Source organism: Haliaeetus albicilla, chromosome 3, assembly GCF_947461875.1.
Source record: "Haliaeetus albicilla chromosome 3, bHalAlb1.1, whole genome shotgun sequence".
In the NCBI taxonomy this organism is placed as follows: Eukaryota; Metazoa; Chordata; class Aves; order Accipitriformes; family Accipitridae; genus Haliaeetus; species Haliaeetus albicilla.
The window spans coordinates 42,172,950-42,189,914 of NC_091485.1; positions in this window are offsets into that span (position 1 = coordinate 42,172,950).

Here is a 16,965-nt window from a genome sequence, read left to right on the forward strand (position 1 = left end):
TTGCTTCTCCCAGTCTCTTCTTCTTGACGTTGATTTGAATAATTGCATTTGAAAGAAAGGATATTGAGTTTTATATATTATTCAATAACCAAGCAGTCTGCAGGCCACACATCTATCCATGGTACCTGAAAGTATCTCTAAAACTGCAGTTCTAGGTGCACATTCCAGCTGCCTCATGGTTCTACCCTGCAGCAAGACCTGGGTCTTGTGTAAGTCCTCTGACCCTCCAAATTTTGACTGCACAGAAAGGAAACTAAGCCATGCAGGAGAAACAGAATGGGAGCATTTCCCAATAATCACTGAGTCTGGATAATCAAGGGAACAGGATACACCACCATAGTTCAGACACAGCTAAAAATCTCTTCGATCATGATGTGAGATTAGATCTTTCTGTTCTAGCTATTTCACCTTTTTCCATCTCCTTCTCTCCCTCTATGCTTTCTTGTGGAGCTCATTTCAAAAAAATATATAGCACTCTAGCTTTTCATCCCAACTCCATATCAGCCTAAGGAAGGAATGGATTGATGCTAGCAAGAAAAGAAAAATACAGAAAATCTCCACTACTTTTTTGGTGCCATCTGACAAATGCAGCTAGAAAGCAGGCAAACTATTTTATGCAAAGCTGCAAATGTGATATGTGCTAGATATTAGGTCCTAAAGAAAGAAATATTCTTGGCAGACCAGGAATAGAGCAGGTCATAGAGATCATACTGACAAAGTACTGAGATGCCAGTAGGTTAGTGTAAAAGTACCCCTCTCAAATCTATTCAGTAGGCAAACTTCAAGCAATTCTAATATAAATATTAGGAAAGAAAACCACCTAAATAGTCAGAATATCATTATGTTAAACCTTAATTTACTGTATATGCTTAAAAAATGTTTCTGCTGACTCTCTGAATGCAAATTTTCATGGAAAAAACTAAAATCAAAATTTGTTCAGACCTTTTTTTGGTCTCTAGAAACCCATGTCCATTTTTCTACCTTAAAGAAAGATAGAAATGGGGAGGGAAAAATTAGAGTATATTGTATTATGTAGTGGACTTGGTGTTTTTTAAAGGTTTCAGAGTACCTCACAGACCACAGGCCTCAATTGCCTGCATAAGCAAATGGTGAAAGTGTCTACAAAAAAATTCATTATTTATCTGTGATGACAGCAAGCCAGTTTCCAGGACCGGGTCTTCTGAAAAGAGTTTGGATACCTTCTGTCTAAACTGTGGTGTTCTCCAAATGAAATATCAACTTTTAATGGATAAATTCAAGAGCGGTTGTTAATAGAGCTGACTCATTTTCAGACTGTAAGCAAATACACTCTCCCCCAGTAAAATAACTCAAAATTATCTTTCAAACAGCGCTTTTAGTACTTACAAGTTTTCATCCGAACACTGAAATACCAGCAGACTTAATCTATGGGCACTGCAGAATCCACAATTGAAATTACCTTCATAAATAGGCATCAAATTTTCAAATTAGTTTCACGTAAGTAAGCAGCCACCTTCCAATATTTCAGCACTATTTTCTCCTCAGTCACACACTGAAATGATACCAGGATTGCAAAACATAAAGTTATTTTCTCTTCATCAGTTCATGATGAAAATACTAATCAAAATTGTAACTGCATCTTGCAAGCAACATAGAGGTTTTGATTCATATTTTTGTTCTGCACTAGAACAAAAAACGGGAACTTTGACATTGTCACTGAAAGCCCTTGGATAAGGCATCAAAGCATATCTTCTCGATTAATGCCCTTCCTTCAAGGCCTAACCTGGCTGTTAGCTGGGGTTGGAAGGGACTGAGCCTATTCCTTTGTCCTCACAGATTACCTAAGGGGACATGGCCCTCACGTGAGTCCTGTAACTAGAAATTGGCAGTGTAGGGCCTCAACCAGAGGGAAGCACAGCCTGACCTCCAGCACAGACCTGGCATTTGGGCATTTTCCAATGCTTGCTTTTAAAACCAGACTGAATTCTACTCAGTCCTCCCAAAGCCATCATCTACAGATAACCAACATTATACAAGAAGCCCTGATTGACCTGAAATCCAATCGTACTGACTCACTATCTATGAAAACTATAGCTGCCTTATCCACATCAGGACTTTTTATATTTTGTCATTATGTGTTAATAAAATCCTACTATAGAACAAGGCACTATGAGCCAATGAAGACAGAGAACCTGCTTTAATGGAAGTTTTGGGTACCTAAATGATTCAAAGCTGAACTCTACATTTACAAAATTCTTTCTTTTCAGCTTTTTGGGGAAAAATACTGCACAAACAAGACAGCTACATACTCCCCATGAAAACATAAAATATTTGCATTATTGACTCACGGTAACTAATTTATCAGGGGACTTTCATTTTTAGACACCCAGTTACTGATGCTTGATAAGAGTGAAAAATAGACAGTATTAATCAGATGAAAAGAAAAACAGTCTGCAATTTTGTTAGCCAACAACATCAGAGGGCCCAGAGGGAACAAGAGTTTACTCAAAGCTGCTAGCTTGGCTTAAAACTACAAACTGACTGTCTTAATGAGGATTTTATCTGGTATTAGTTGCTACAGGTGAGCCAAGATGTAGTTAAATGCACAGAGAGACAAAAATATTTGTTAATCACCAATGTGCCTTCAAATGCATTAATCTGTATCTTAAAAAGTATTTAATCTTGTTGAACTACTATAACTATAAAATACATCTTACTTGCAGAAAGTAAAGACAAACCAAACATGAACAGTGCCAAAAGGAATAAATTTTTAAATTATAAGCATGATTTGGTTTGTTATTTCTCACTCTTCATCCTCATGTTTTCTACAGATTATCATCCTTCCCACACTGGAAATGAGCACAGCAACAATTTATTGCTAATCTCTACTAAATTTTTATTTAGGTATCCCTACTTCAAAAAATTCAGGTTGAGTTATGTTATCCCTCACTGCTATTTAAACTACTAATGAAACTACTGTTTTACCTCACAAAAGAAATCTATTTTTATGACTTGCTCTCTTACGTTACAGTTTTCAAAAGGCAGACAATTTGCAGTTTTTCTTCATAACGTCTTCCCATGTCAATTTGCTTCCACTAGATGGCAAGAGGTGAGCTGTTGACTGAAGTATCAGTACAGTATCCATATCCATGCCATTAAAGTTAAAAAAGCTTCTTAAGAGATTATCACAACTTAGTGCATTCATTAAGGAAAAGGGTTCAAAGTGAATTTTACTCCGATTAGACTTTGGATAATCCACAGTGAATGGAGCCATTATGAATGCCTCAAATGCAGGAAATGTTTCTACCTTATTAAACACCAAGGCATCCAGCCACAAAACACAGATCCATAAAGAAGTAGAATTCATTAGCTCAGCCACTCAAGGAACTACTTGTATTTACCACCTTTTCAATTTTAATCTTTTAATGTTGTTGGTTTAATGATTTCATCAAAAGATATAAAGAAGCAGGCATAATTGTACCATCCTCAGAAACTGTGTCTTTAGTTCTCCAATCCCTCAACAGGATGCTACGTGATAGAAACTTATTATATTTGTGACTCATCTTCCAGTGGCAAGTCTGATGACCACCTGAGCAAATGACTCCACGTACATACACATACAAACACCCATACACACATAGAGCACATATGGAATCTGGCACTATCTTAGCACAGTAGTCTGCAAACCAAAACCCTGCAATACCTTGCATATGTGCTATGATATAGCTGCAATCTGAAGAGATTTCTCAGTTCACCAAAGCACAGCAGAAAGGATCTCACAGTTCTCACAGCTCTAATTCATAGTTGAACCAAAAGAAGTTGTATACCAGGACATCATTGCCCAGGAACAAAGAAAATGGAAGTGTTAACACCTGCACATTACTGTGACTGCTATGAGGCTTATATACCTGGCAGTAAATTAAAGCATACATAGACTAGAACAATTTCATTCTGGCATGAAATGTTACATCTCCAACACAAGAAGTTTCTTATGGCAGCAACAGTAGAACTACTGCTTTTATTATTCCCACTCTCGCTTACCTGATGTCTCTTCTCTTCAGGACCATATAAGCAAGCCCTGTTTAAACACTTCAATCAAGTTCCACAAGTATTGTAAGGACTAGAGAAAAGCTCTAATTTTTCTATGAAATATTTAAAAACTAAATCAAAAGTTACCCCCATTTCTTCGGGAAGACAAATTAAGATCCCCAGTAATCAAAACAAATAGAGATTAGTACATACAAAAAAATCAATTCTATAGTGTTAGATAGTAACAGAAAAGAGTAGTTAGTGCTTTTCATGTCTGAGCCTTCATCCTCAGCCAGGAAAATGAACAAAGGAAAAACAAATTTAAAGAGGCAACACTGCATAAATATACAGCTACCTCTGCTTTCCATGAGAAAAGTTTCTCTTCAGTATTTCTCCACAGTTAACACTGGAAGAGATTTTGGGATAATCAGCATGTCTTGTTCTCTGTGTACTTCTAATCATGACTTCTGCAGAATTAAATCACACGGACTGTCAGCAATGTATCCAGAGATCTGAATGAATAAAATTGTAATTCCAGGAGTGTATTAATGTTGCAAACTGATTTGACATTCATTGTGGTATGTTTGATCAGGGTAAACTACTTTGTTATTATGCATATGTTCAGAGGCATTAACTGTCACAATAGCTATTTAAAACAGTGTTAAAAATCTAATGAAGTCTACCAACCTCCCACTTTTAAATTTTAAACAACAGTGAATGATTCCCCTTTCATTTGGAAGCTTGGGTTGATAACAGCACCAGATTCAGTTTCACCCACTCAACTGAATCTCAAATTTTCTGGTTTTCTGGTATTAACTATAACTCATCTTCTCAGTCACTTTTACAGATAAACAGGTATGTATGTCTCTTTTTAGTATTTTCACAATATTATAATTGTTTCGAGTCCATTCTCTTTCTCCCAGTCTGCTAAACACATACAATGTTCTACAATCAGTAGAGCCAAAGAATCATGTTTCCAAGACCTTATTTTCACACTGAGAACAGTTTCAAAGCTGTTAGTTCCTAGTGCCTGGCACACTAAACAAAATAAATAAACACATAAATAAATTATGACTTCTAAACAAGCAAAGTTCCCGAGAAGTCTCTAACAATCATTTAATGGAAATATAGTTACCTAAGCTGAAACTGCGTATCTCAGGGATAATTCCACAGAAAATGGTGCCCAATGTCAGTCAGTACTCAGTATATCAGAGAGATCAGTATCTGGGCAGTAACTCAGGGACTCATTCTGCATATCTTTATCAGGCAATCTTCATTTACACAAAATGTAATCCATAAAGAGCATTTAAATTCATTAAAGCATGTAAACACCATGGATTTGTTTAATTGATTTAAATATCTTGATGTTAGCCAATGAGAATACCATATAACTTCATCAGTAAAGTCAAAATGTGAGAAGTATGTGCTTCTGGTAGCAAGATGGACAATGGTCAATGCTATACAGCATGCCAAGTTACCATTTTTCTTGCTAAGGAGAGTCTCACGCACTATGGTAAAACATTGGTTTGACACTCAGTGATGCAAATGTGCCAATGGACATGGCTGGTGATAATGCAGTCAGCTGCATCGTCTTTAACTTTATTGGAGCCTCTAATGTAGCTCTTCAGCTGGGGCAGAATAAAATACCTATCAATTCCTATTCTATGTGTGAATTAATCTCAGCAAAGGGGAGGAGAGCTTGCTGAGTTCATTATATTGAATACTATAATATGTCTGTCTCTAAAACTGCATTTCATTAACTGAGAATAATGCAACCTCTATTCTTTCATACATATAGTAGCTTAATGAGCCATTAAGATGTCTAGTATTTAAAGCATACAATGAGATCTATCGTGTAAGCTTCAGAAATCATCCAAATATCTTACAAGTGCTAACAGCACTCTCAACAGGAGAAATCTAGCTTTTCATTTATTTTTAAATGCCCCTTTCATTCTATTCCATAAAATGCATTCATTTACAAAGAAAACAGGAGAAATCTATAATATTGAATCAAGTAATCTAAGTTAGGAAAGGTAAAATGGGAACATACACGTTGGATAATACCCTGCTCCTGATCAGGTCCCAGGAAATACCACTCATTTTCTCTTACACTTTGTCTAGTTAATTAATAAGAAAGTTCTTCCCTTCCCACTGATCAGAGTTCCATAAGGTATCTGTCCCCTTGGAAGCAACAGTATCCATCCACAAAAGCACCATGTACCTTTGCAGTGACCTCCAGACCTTCCAAACAGACTCTCATACAGAAATGTTGGGTTTGGACCTCACCACGGGAAATCCCCAGCACTCCTGTTACAGTAGACAAGGGAGTCATTGGTTCAGCCTTGCCACTTCTGCCAAGACGGATCATTGGTTCAGCCTTGCCACTTCTGCCAAGACGGACCCACTGCTGGCCAAGGCCGAGCCCATCAGCAACAGTGGTAGCACCTCTGGGATAACATATTTCAGAAGGGGGAAAAGTTGCTGCACAACAGAAACTGCAGCCGGAGAGAGTGAGAATATGTGAGAGAAACAACCCTGCAGACCCCCAGGTCAGTGAAGAAGGAGGGGGAGGAGATGCTCCAGGCCCCGGAGCAGAGATTCCCCTGCAGCTTGTGGTGAAGACCATGGTGAGGCAGGCTGTCCTCCTGCAGCCCATGGAGGTCCACGGCAGAGCAGATGCCCATGGAGGACCCCACACCAGAGCAGGTGGGTGCCCAAAGGAGGCTGTGACCCCGTGGGAAGCCCATGCTGGAGCAGGATCCTGCAGGACCTGCGGATCTGTGGAGAGAGGACCCCACACTGGAGCAGGTTTTCTGGCAAGACTTCTGACCCCGTGGGGGACCCACGCTGGAGCAGTGTGCTCCTGAAGGACTGCACCCCATGGAAGAGACCCACGGTGGAGCAGCTCATGAAGAACTGCAGCCTGTGGGAAGGACTCACATTGGAGAAGTTCACGGAGGACTGTGTCCTGTGGGAGGGACCCCATGCTGGAGCAGGGGAAGAGTGTGAGGAGTCCTGCCCCTGAGGAGGAAGGAGCAGCAGAGACAACATGTGATGAACTGACCACAACACCCATTCCCTGTCCCCCTGTGCTGCTGGGGTGGAGGAGGTAGAGAATTCGGGAGTGGAGTTGAGCCCGGTAAGAAGGAAGGGGTTGGGGGGGAGGTGTTTTAAGATTTGGTTTTATTTCTCATTATGCTACTCTGATTTGATTGGTAATAAATTAAATTAATTTTCCCCAAGCTGAGTCTGTTTTGCCCGTGATGGTAACTGGTGAGTGATCTCCCTGTCCTTATCTTGACTCAGGAGCCTTTCATTATATTTTCTCTCCCCTGTCCAGCTGAGGAGGGGAGTGATAGAGCGGCTTTGGTGGGCACCTGGCATCCAGCCAGGGTCAACCCATCACACAGACCAACCTCAACCATCATATTTTTTCCTCTCAGAAATGTACTGCATCTAATTGCTTCTGTATGATTGGCTCAGGACCAATACCCATAAATCTGTGAAACATCTATATGAAATTATGCTTGCATAATCTTGGCATACTCATAAATAAAATCCTTCACCGAATGGAAAGTTACTGCCAGTAATTTCTAGACAGATGTGATTTTCCAAGATCTGTTATTTTTGACAGTATTCTATCAGAACTCTGGCCTGATGCTTTATTTTTATATACGATGAATTAACTTCAGTAATATTCTTTTAACAGAACTTTTGAGACTCTGTTACTTTCATTTTTCCATCATTCCATATTGTATAACTGTTACCATTGAACTAATTTAGTAAAATATATTACAGTAGAGCAGCATTTTAGCTGATTAAATGTCTCAAGAGTATTAAACCATCTCTTTCACCTTTGTTCCAAAGTAACTGCATATAATACTATGTAACCACTATTATAACTAAATGTATGTCTCGTGGTTGTGAGGATTTTAATACATCTCATTCTAAAGTCTACTGGTTCAATTGGTCTCATGGCTCAGCACTGCTAGTAAGACAAAAAAAAAAAAGAACCTATGCTATAACACTCAGGAGAAATTACAGTTTGTAAGCCAAGAAACAGCTTTGTCATGCAAAAAAAGACTAATACAACATGTCTGAAAAAGCTCAGCAGCTTTGAAAGTATGCCTTCTAGGCAGAAAAGAAGGCTAAAGGGATAAACTGGACTACCACCACAAAAACTTCAATAACTGAAAGAGACCTTGGAGTTTCCAGTGCACAACTTCTTTTTTCTACCTCACTAGCTTCTCTGATAAGTATTTTTAATAGGAATCTTGATTCTGGTTAAGGTTAAGATGAAAATATCTAAGACAAATTCACACAGGGATTGTATTGGCTTTGTGTGGCAAGGTTTTGGTAGCAGGGGGGGTTACAGGGGTGGCTTCTGCAAGAAGCTGCTGGAAGCTTCCCCTGTGTCCGACAGAGCCCATACCAGCCGGCTCTAAGACGGACCCACCACCACCCAAGGCCGAGCCAATCAGCGATAGTGGTAGCACCTCCGTGATAACATATTTAAGAAGGAAAAAAAGTTGCTGGGATGAACAGAAACGGCAGCCGGAGATAGGAGTGAGAACATGTGAGAGAAACAACCCTGCAGACCCCCAGGTCAGTGAAGAAGGAGGGGGAGGAGATGCTCCAGGTGCCAGAGCAGAGATTCCCCTGCAGCCCATGGGGAAGACCATGGTGAGGCAGGCTGTCCCCCTGCAGCCCATGGAGGTCCATGGTGGAGCAGATATCCACCTGCAGTCCATGGAGGACCCCATGCCGGAGCAGATGGGTGCCCGAAGGAGGCTGTGACCCCATGGGAAGCCCATGCTGGAGCAGGATCCTGGCAGGACCTGCGGATCTGTGGAGAGAGGAGCCCATGGAGCAGGTTTTCTGGCAGGACTTGTGACGCCGTGGGGGACCCACGCTGGAGCGATGCACTCCTGAAGGACTGCACGCCGTGGAAGGGACCCATGCTGGAGCAGTTCGTGAAGAACTGCAGCCTGTGGGAAGGACCCACGTTGGAGAAGTTCGTGGAGGACTGTCTCCCGTGGGAGGGACCCCACGCTGGAGCAGGGAAAGAGTGTGAGGAGTCCTGCCCCTGAGGAGGATGAAGCGGCAGAAATAACGTGTGATGAACTGACTGTAAACCCCATTCCCTGTCCCCCTGTGCCGCTGGGGGGGGGGGGGGGGTAGGCAGAGAATCCAGGAGTGAAGTTGTGCCCAGGAAGAAGGGAGGGGTGGAGGGAAGGTGTTCTGAGATTTTGGTTTTATTTCTCATTACCCTACTCTGGTTGATTTGTAATAAATTGAGTTAATTTTCCCCAAGCTGAGTCTGTTTTGCCTGGGACGGTAATTGGTGAGTGATCTCTCCTGTCCTTATCTCAACCCACAAGCCCTTTGTTATATTTTCTCTCTCCTGTCCAGCTGAGGAGGGGGAGTGATAGAACGGCTTTGGTGGGCACCTGGCATCCAGCCAGGGTCAACCCACCACAGGGATCTAAAAGGAAGGCCTTCAGAACAAGGAAACTGCTGCATTTTTTATTATTTGTGGAAAAAACAATGGAGAATGTTTTGGGAGGACTCTAAAACTGGTTTTGTGCTAGAATGTATTCCAAACCACTGCATTTGGGGCAACAGTGCAAAGTATCAATTAGTGAGGCAAATAGTCGTGAGAAATGCCACTGGTTCTCAGCATATTTTCCAAGAAATAATAATTTTTTAAAAAAAAAGTACTTAATCTAACATCTAACACTGTTGCAGTTTATAAACTTTGACCAACCTGTCACACCAGCTCAAGAACCTCTGCGTTCTGATAGGGAATTCTGTCAGGCCCATTTAAAACAAAGTTCAGGTTCAGGCTACCCATGTCCTATATCCATATCCTTTCTGTCCTCATATTTGTTTCTTATAAAATCCAGAAAATAACTGCAGAAAATGCATTTATGTAACATTAATGCTCAGTTTAAAAACATGCAAAAGATGTAGTCCCAGTAGGCACGCACAGACAGAGCACATGTATACAACACAACTATACATACATATATACACATATACATGGCCAGCCACACAAATCACAGGCAGACAGTCAGAAAACACACAAACACTGACAGCACCAATGGCCTCATCCTGCACCCCTCTCTGGCTGAGCAGGACAGAGGTCCACTGGGCTCAGTACACACAGACACACACACACAAGAGCCCTTGCCCAGGAAGGCGTTAGAAACTAATAAGCAGATAGGACAGACTGCACTGATCCAGCACTGACAAGCATACTGGACAGTCAACTATTTTCATGCACTTTTTATCCCCTTGCCCTTCTATTATCCCACACTTTTCCCTCCTCCGTATCACCTAAATCCCTCCCTTTTCCTACCTTTGGTTCCTCCCATAAGTCATGTGCAACCCCCAAATCATAGAATCATAGAATGGTTTGGATTGGAAGGGACCTTAAAGATCATCTAGTTCCAAGACCCCAGCCATGGGCAGGGATGCCTTCCACTAGACCAGGTTGCTCAAAGCCCCATCCAACCTGGCCTTGAACACTTCCAGGGATGGGCCAGCCACAACCTCTCTGGGCAACCTGTTCCAGTGCCTCACCACCCTCACAGTGAAGAACTTCCTTACGTCTAATCTAAATCTACCCTTTCAGTTTAAAACCATTATCCCTCATCCTATCACTACACTCCCTCCCCATCCTTCTTGTAGGCCCCCTTTAAGTACTGGAAGGCCTCAGTAAGGTCTCCCTGGAGCCTTCTCTTCTCCAGGCTGAACAACCCCAACTCTCTCAGCCCCTCTTCACAGGAGAGGAGCTCCAGCCCTCTGATCACCTTCGTGGCCCTCCTGTGGGCTCGCTTCAGCAGGTCCATGTCCTTCTTATGTTGGGGGCCCCAGAGCTGAACACAGTAAACCTGAACACAGGTGGGGTCTCATGAGAGCAGAGCAGAGGGGGAGAATCACCTCCCTCGACCTGCTGGTCACACTTCTTTTGATGCAGCCCAGGATACAGTTGGCTTTCTGGGCTGCAAACTCACATTGCTGGGTCAAGTTGAGCTTCTTGCCAACCAACACCCCCAAGTCCTTCTCCTCAGGGCTGCTCTCAATCCGCTCATTGCCCAACCTGTATTTGTGCTTGGGATTGCCCTGACCCATGTGCAGGACCTTCCACTCGGCCTTGTTGAACTCATGAGGTTCACACAGGCCTACCTCTCAAGCCTGTTAAGGTCCCTCTGGATTGCATCCCTTCTCTCTAGCATGTGGACTGCACCACACAGCTTGGTGTCTTCAGCAAACTTGCTGAGGGTGCACTCAATCTCACTGTGCATGTCGCTGTGGTGGTGCACACCTCCCCCCTCCCAAGTTGAGTCTGTTTTGCCCATGATGGTAACTGGCGAGTAATCTCTCCCTGTCCTTATCTTGACCCATGAGCCTTTTGTTATATTTTCTCTCCTCTGTCTAGCTGAGGCACGGAGTGATAGGGTGGCCGCATGGTGCTTAGTTGCTGGCTGGGTGTTGTGGTTTAAGCCTGGCCGGTAACAAAGCACCAGGCAGCTGCTTGCTCACTCCCGCCCCCGCCCCAGCCACAGTGGGATGAAGAGAAAATATGAAGGCAGGCTCGTGGGTCGAGATAAGGACAGGGAGGGATCACTCACCACTTACGGTCATGGGCAAAAGACAGGCTCAACTTGGGGAAGAAACAAAATTAGTTTAACTTACTACAAATCAAAACAAACAAGGATATTGGGAAGTAAACCCAAACCTTAGAACAGCTTCCCCCCACCCCTCCATCCTTCCTGGCTCAACCCCACTCCTGGTTCTCTCTCCCTCCTCCCCCCAGCGGCACAGGGAACAGGGGACAGGGGTTGGGGTCAGTTCATCACACCTTGTCTCTGCCGCTCCTTCCTCCTCAGGGGGACGAGGACTCCTCACCCTGCTCCACCTTGGGGTCCCTCCCACAGGAGACAGTCCTCCACGAACTTCTCCAGCGTGAGTCCTTTGCGTGGGCTGCAGTTCCTCACAAACTTCCCTGGCGTGGGTCCTTTCCGCAGGCCGATCTTCAGTCACACACTGCTCCAGCGTGGGCTTTCCCATGGAGTCACGACCATCTTTGGGGGCCTCCGCTCCCCAGCTCCCCTCCATGGGCAGGGGGGGGACAGCCTGCCGTCTCACCACGGGCTGCAGGGGCATCACCTCCTCCCCCTCCTTCTTCACTGATCTCAGTATCCGCAGAGGTGTTCATCTCACATTCCAATCCCACTACTAGCTGCAGGTTGCCCTTCTTAAATCTGTTCTACCAGAGGCGCTACCGCCATCACTGATGGGCTCGGCCTTGGCCAGAGGCGGGTCTGACTTGGAGCCGGGGGAGCTTCTAGCAGCTTCTCACAGCAGTCACCCCTGCGGCCCCTCACCCCCGCCACCAAAAAAACCCATGCCACACAAACCCACAACACTGGGGTTAAACCATGACAATGACAAAAGCCAATAATCTTGAGACCCTACAAATAGTGATCCAAGGAGAGACTTTTTGAGCTCTCTGGGACCACAGTGGGCTGTGTGACCCAGTATCTCCCCCTGAGCTGGGACGCCTCTCAGGTTTGAATTCAGGAGGATTGAAAGATCGTCCATCGACCATTTCATGAGGACTTAAAGGCCTGATTTTGTGAGGTTTACTGACCGTCCGTTGATAAATGCACATAAAAGTAACTCACGAAACTCACAAAAAGGAAATTTTATTCATAGGTTAACCTCTGTGTGTGTGTGTGTGTTGTATCTGTGAGTGTACATTTGCAGTTTGGTTCAGAACTATTTGCCTGTCTGTGTGATTTGGTTCAGAGCTATTTTGCCTGTCTGTGTGTGGCTCAGAACTGTTTTCTCTGTCTGAGCGTGTGTGTGATTTGATTTCACCTCCATCTGTGTGCAACTGTGCTGTAAGTTTTGGGTGATCCTTGCCATTTTTGAATCTTTAACTCACAAATTTGATTGTAGCAAATTCCATCGAATCACCCTGTTGAATTGGCTCATGATTAAGTACTGTTAAAGTTATACAACCTAATCTTGTGATCTATCTCAAAAATACTAATAAATCCTAAATTGCTGCTAAACCAAAGCCATGTAACATAATCACATTTGTGACAGTCACCGACAAAGATGTAAACAGCGCCGGTCCCAACACCGATCCCTGAGGAACACCACTTGTCACTGCTCTCCATTCGGACATCAAGCCGTTGACCCCAACTCTGAGTGCAACCATCCAGTCAATTCTTTATCCAGCCAGCGGTCCATCTGCCAAATCCATGCCTCCCCAATTTAGAGACAAGGACGTCATGTGGGACAGTGTCAAATGCTTTGCATAATTCCAGGTAGATGACGTCTCTTGCTCCTCCCTTATCCACCAATGCTGTAACCCCATTGTAGAAGGCCACCAAATTTGTCAGGCATGACTTGCTGTTAGTGAAGCCAGGTTGGCTGTCACCAATCACCTCCTGATTTTCCATGTGCCCACGAGGATCCACTCCATCATCTTGCCAGGCACAGAGGTGAGACTGACTGTCCTGTAGTTCCCCGGGTCTTCCTTTTTCCCCTTTTTAAAAATGGGGGCTATGTTTCCCCTTTTTCAATCAGTGGGAACCTCCCCGGACTGCCACAACTTCTCAAATATGATGGAAAGTGTCTTAGCCACTTCATCTGCCAGTTCCGTCAGGACCCATGGATGCATCCCATCAAGTCCCATGGACTTGTGCACCTTCAAGTTCCTTAGATGGTCTTGAACCTGATCTTCTCCCTCAGTGGGCAGTTCTTCATTCTGCCAGTCCCTACCTTTGCCTTCTGCAACGTGGGTGGTGTGGCTGGAGCACTTGCCAGTGAAGACTGAGGCAAAAAGGTTGTTGAGTACCTCAGCATTCTCCAAGTCCTGGGTAACCAGGTCTCCCATTTCCTTCTAGAGAGAGTCCACATTTTCCCTAGTCTTCCTTTTATCACCAATGTACCTACAGAAGCTTTTCTTGTTGCCCTTGATGTCCCTGGCCAGCTTTGATTCTATCAGGGCTTTGGCTTTCCTAACCTGATCCCTGGCTGCTCAGACAATTTCTCTGTATTCCTCACAGGCTACCTGTCCTTGCTTCCACCCTCTGTAGGCCTCCTTTTTGTGTTTGAGTTTGTCCAGGAGCTCCTTGTTCATCCATGCAGGCCTCCTGGCATTCTTGCCTGACTTCCTCTTTGTTGGGATGCATTGCTCCTGAGCTTAGAGGAGGTGATCCTGAAATATTAACCAGCTTTCTTGGGCCCCTCTTCCCTCCAGGGCTGTCTCCCATGGTACTCTACCAAGTAGATCTCTGAAGAGGCCAAAGTCTGCTCTCCTGAAGTCCAGGGTAGCGAGCTTGCTGTGCACCCTCCTCGCTGCCCTAAGGATCTTGAACTCCACCATTTCATGGCCACTGCAGCCAAGGCTGCCCTTGATCTTCACGTTCCCCACCAGCCCCTCCTTGCTGGTGAGAACAAGGTCCAGCATAGCACCTCTCTTTGTTGGCTCCTCCATCACTTGGAGGAAATGCTTTTCCTCTGTAACCCATCATGTCTCCCACCCCTCAGCAGCACCCAAAAGGTGATCCGAAAAGCTGTTCCCGATGACTGATGGTGATGGTTTTCACCCTTGGACACGGGAGGCGGGGGGGGGGGGCTGGGGCTCTCCTGGGGCAACCCTGGGAGGGGCCTGGATACAGTGCTCATAGTCACCAGTCTGCAGTTTGGGTTCCTGCCTGCTGTGGTGTCCTGTGCTCCTCTGGGCTTGTGGAGATGGGCCTGTGATGGGACTTTGAGTATCCAGGGCAGGGGATTATCTGGGCTTTCCCTGCCCCATTACTGTCTGTCAGTGTTCCTTTGTGGGTGTGCAAAACAACAGAAGGGCACAGGCTGCAAGAAGGAGTTTGAAAATTACATTAAATTTGTACTTTCCTAGATGAAAAGTTACTTGCATTAGAAGCATCTTCACACATTGTTTTCAGATTGAAGAGACAGTTTTAAAACACTGTCCTCTGCTGCTGCTCACAAGGCAGGCAGAAATGTACTGTTTTAAGGTGCACAAGTATCTTGGACTTTCCAGGTGTTAGGGGTGGAGATAATTTAGATTGATACACAAATTCACCCATAAAGAAATATGATAACTAAAGGAAAGTCAGACAAAACTCGTGTTTGTCACAGAATGTAGTATAGAAATACTGCACTGGTTTGGGGATATTTGCTGAGGCTTAACAGGCCAAAGCAACTACTGTGGCTTTCCAAAGTACATTTTCTATCAAGTCTCCCTCCATTTGAACCACTGCAGGCAGAATCTGCTGGAGGCAAAGAGGACCTGAACAGAATTAATGCCAAAAAAATCAAGTTTGGAGGTTTGTTCCTGCTGTTGTTTGATCATGGTAATTTCGAGCTTTGATATACCTTCCTGCCACTGTTTCTACTACAAAACCCCACAAACGCATGCTCAATTAAAGATTAATGCATAATGATCTCATTTTTTATGTCTAACTAGTTCATGTCATCACTTATACTAACTCTAACACTTTGAGAATTTTGATGGCTGAGATTGTCAGCAGCCTGATAAAGCTTGTCACAGTTTCAGGCTTGCTGTTATCCTGAAGTACTATCAAGCAATATAGCAAATAAGAGCAAATTTGCCCAATCTAAAGAATTCATGTCCTTGAAGTTGTTATTGTAGATACACACGCAAACATGCATCTGTAAGCTTACTACAACATAAACTTACAACTATTGCCAAACATTGTCTCTTCCAAAGTGCAAATTTCAATCTTACCTTCTACTAATAAAGATGTCCAAACAGATGATCTTTTTAATCTCAAATTATGTATTTTCTTCTCTGTTTGACCTCAGCATGACTGCCGCAGGTGCATTTAATGTGACCACAGGAGTCAAAGGCAGCAAAGGCCTACCAGTTTGTTCATTCTGCTCTTTGATATCATACTGTTCATCCCAGAAGTAAAGTTAAGCGCAAGTTAAAGCCTTTCACCCTTCCGGCATATCTACCAAAAGACTATTTCACCCTCTGTCAAGCCTCAGACAAGAAAACCGTTCTGCCCTTCAGCACTTGCCTTAAATTCATCTCATCGTTGACTACCTACTTGCTCCTTAACATTTTAAAACGTACAGAGGATTGCCTTCTCAGATAGGCGCACACCACACCCCAAATAATTCAGTCACTCTTCATGTTTCATCCTGGGCTTCACTGGCAATTTGAGGCTTCCACTTGTCAGTTTCCAGGTTCTGCAACACTGACATCTTCTCCCTCCCTCCTCCAGCAGCCTTCTCTCTCCAGAATCCATGTGACGACATGCTTCTTACAGGAAGCCCTTCACCTCACACATGCACAAACACCTGTGTTTTGCATTTTAGTCTCGCAGAAACCATGGCAGCTCTCACGGCCACCTGCCCTGGGGCAGGACAGTCCTTCAACTTCTCAGCCTCTAACACCAAAAGATATCTGTATTCGCATTGCTACACCAAAGTCTCTCAGGACAGAGCAACAGCAGGGGAAAGCTCTCAAATCACCAGTGGCCAGCGGGGGCACAGCCCAGACCTTCCAGAACGTTCCTGTCAGGGGACAGGGTGCCATCGTGGGCCGCTTACACCGCGTGGGCCGCGTCACGTCGTTTATTCAGTTCGAGGTAAAGGGGATGCCCTGCAGAAGGGCTCCTACAAGCCGACGAGACAGTGCCAGACACGCTCCTGCGTGCGGCCCGCCGTCCCGGGGCCCCCCGGCACCAGGCGGGCGCACAACCTCCCCGCTACCCGCCCTCCGGCCGGGCGGCGCATGACGTCACCGCCGCGCCCAGCCCGGGCCCCGCCTATCCCCTTCCTCAGAGGACTGATTGGCGCGGCCCCGCCCACCGGCGGAGGTGACGGAGACCAGGGCCGGGAGGAGGCGGCCGCGCTGAGTGGCTGCCGCGCGGCAAGGGGCGGGGC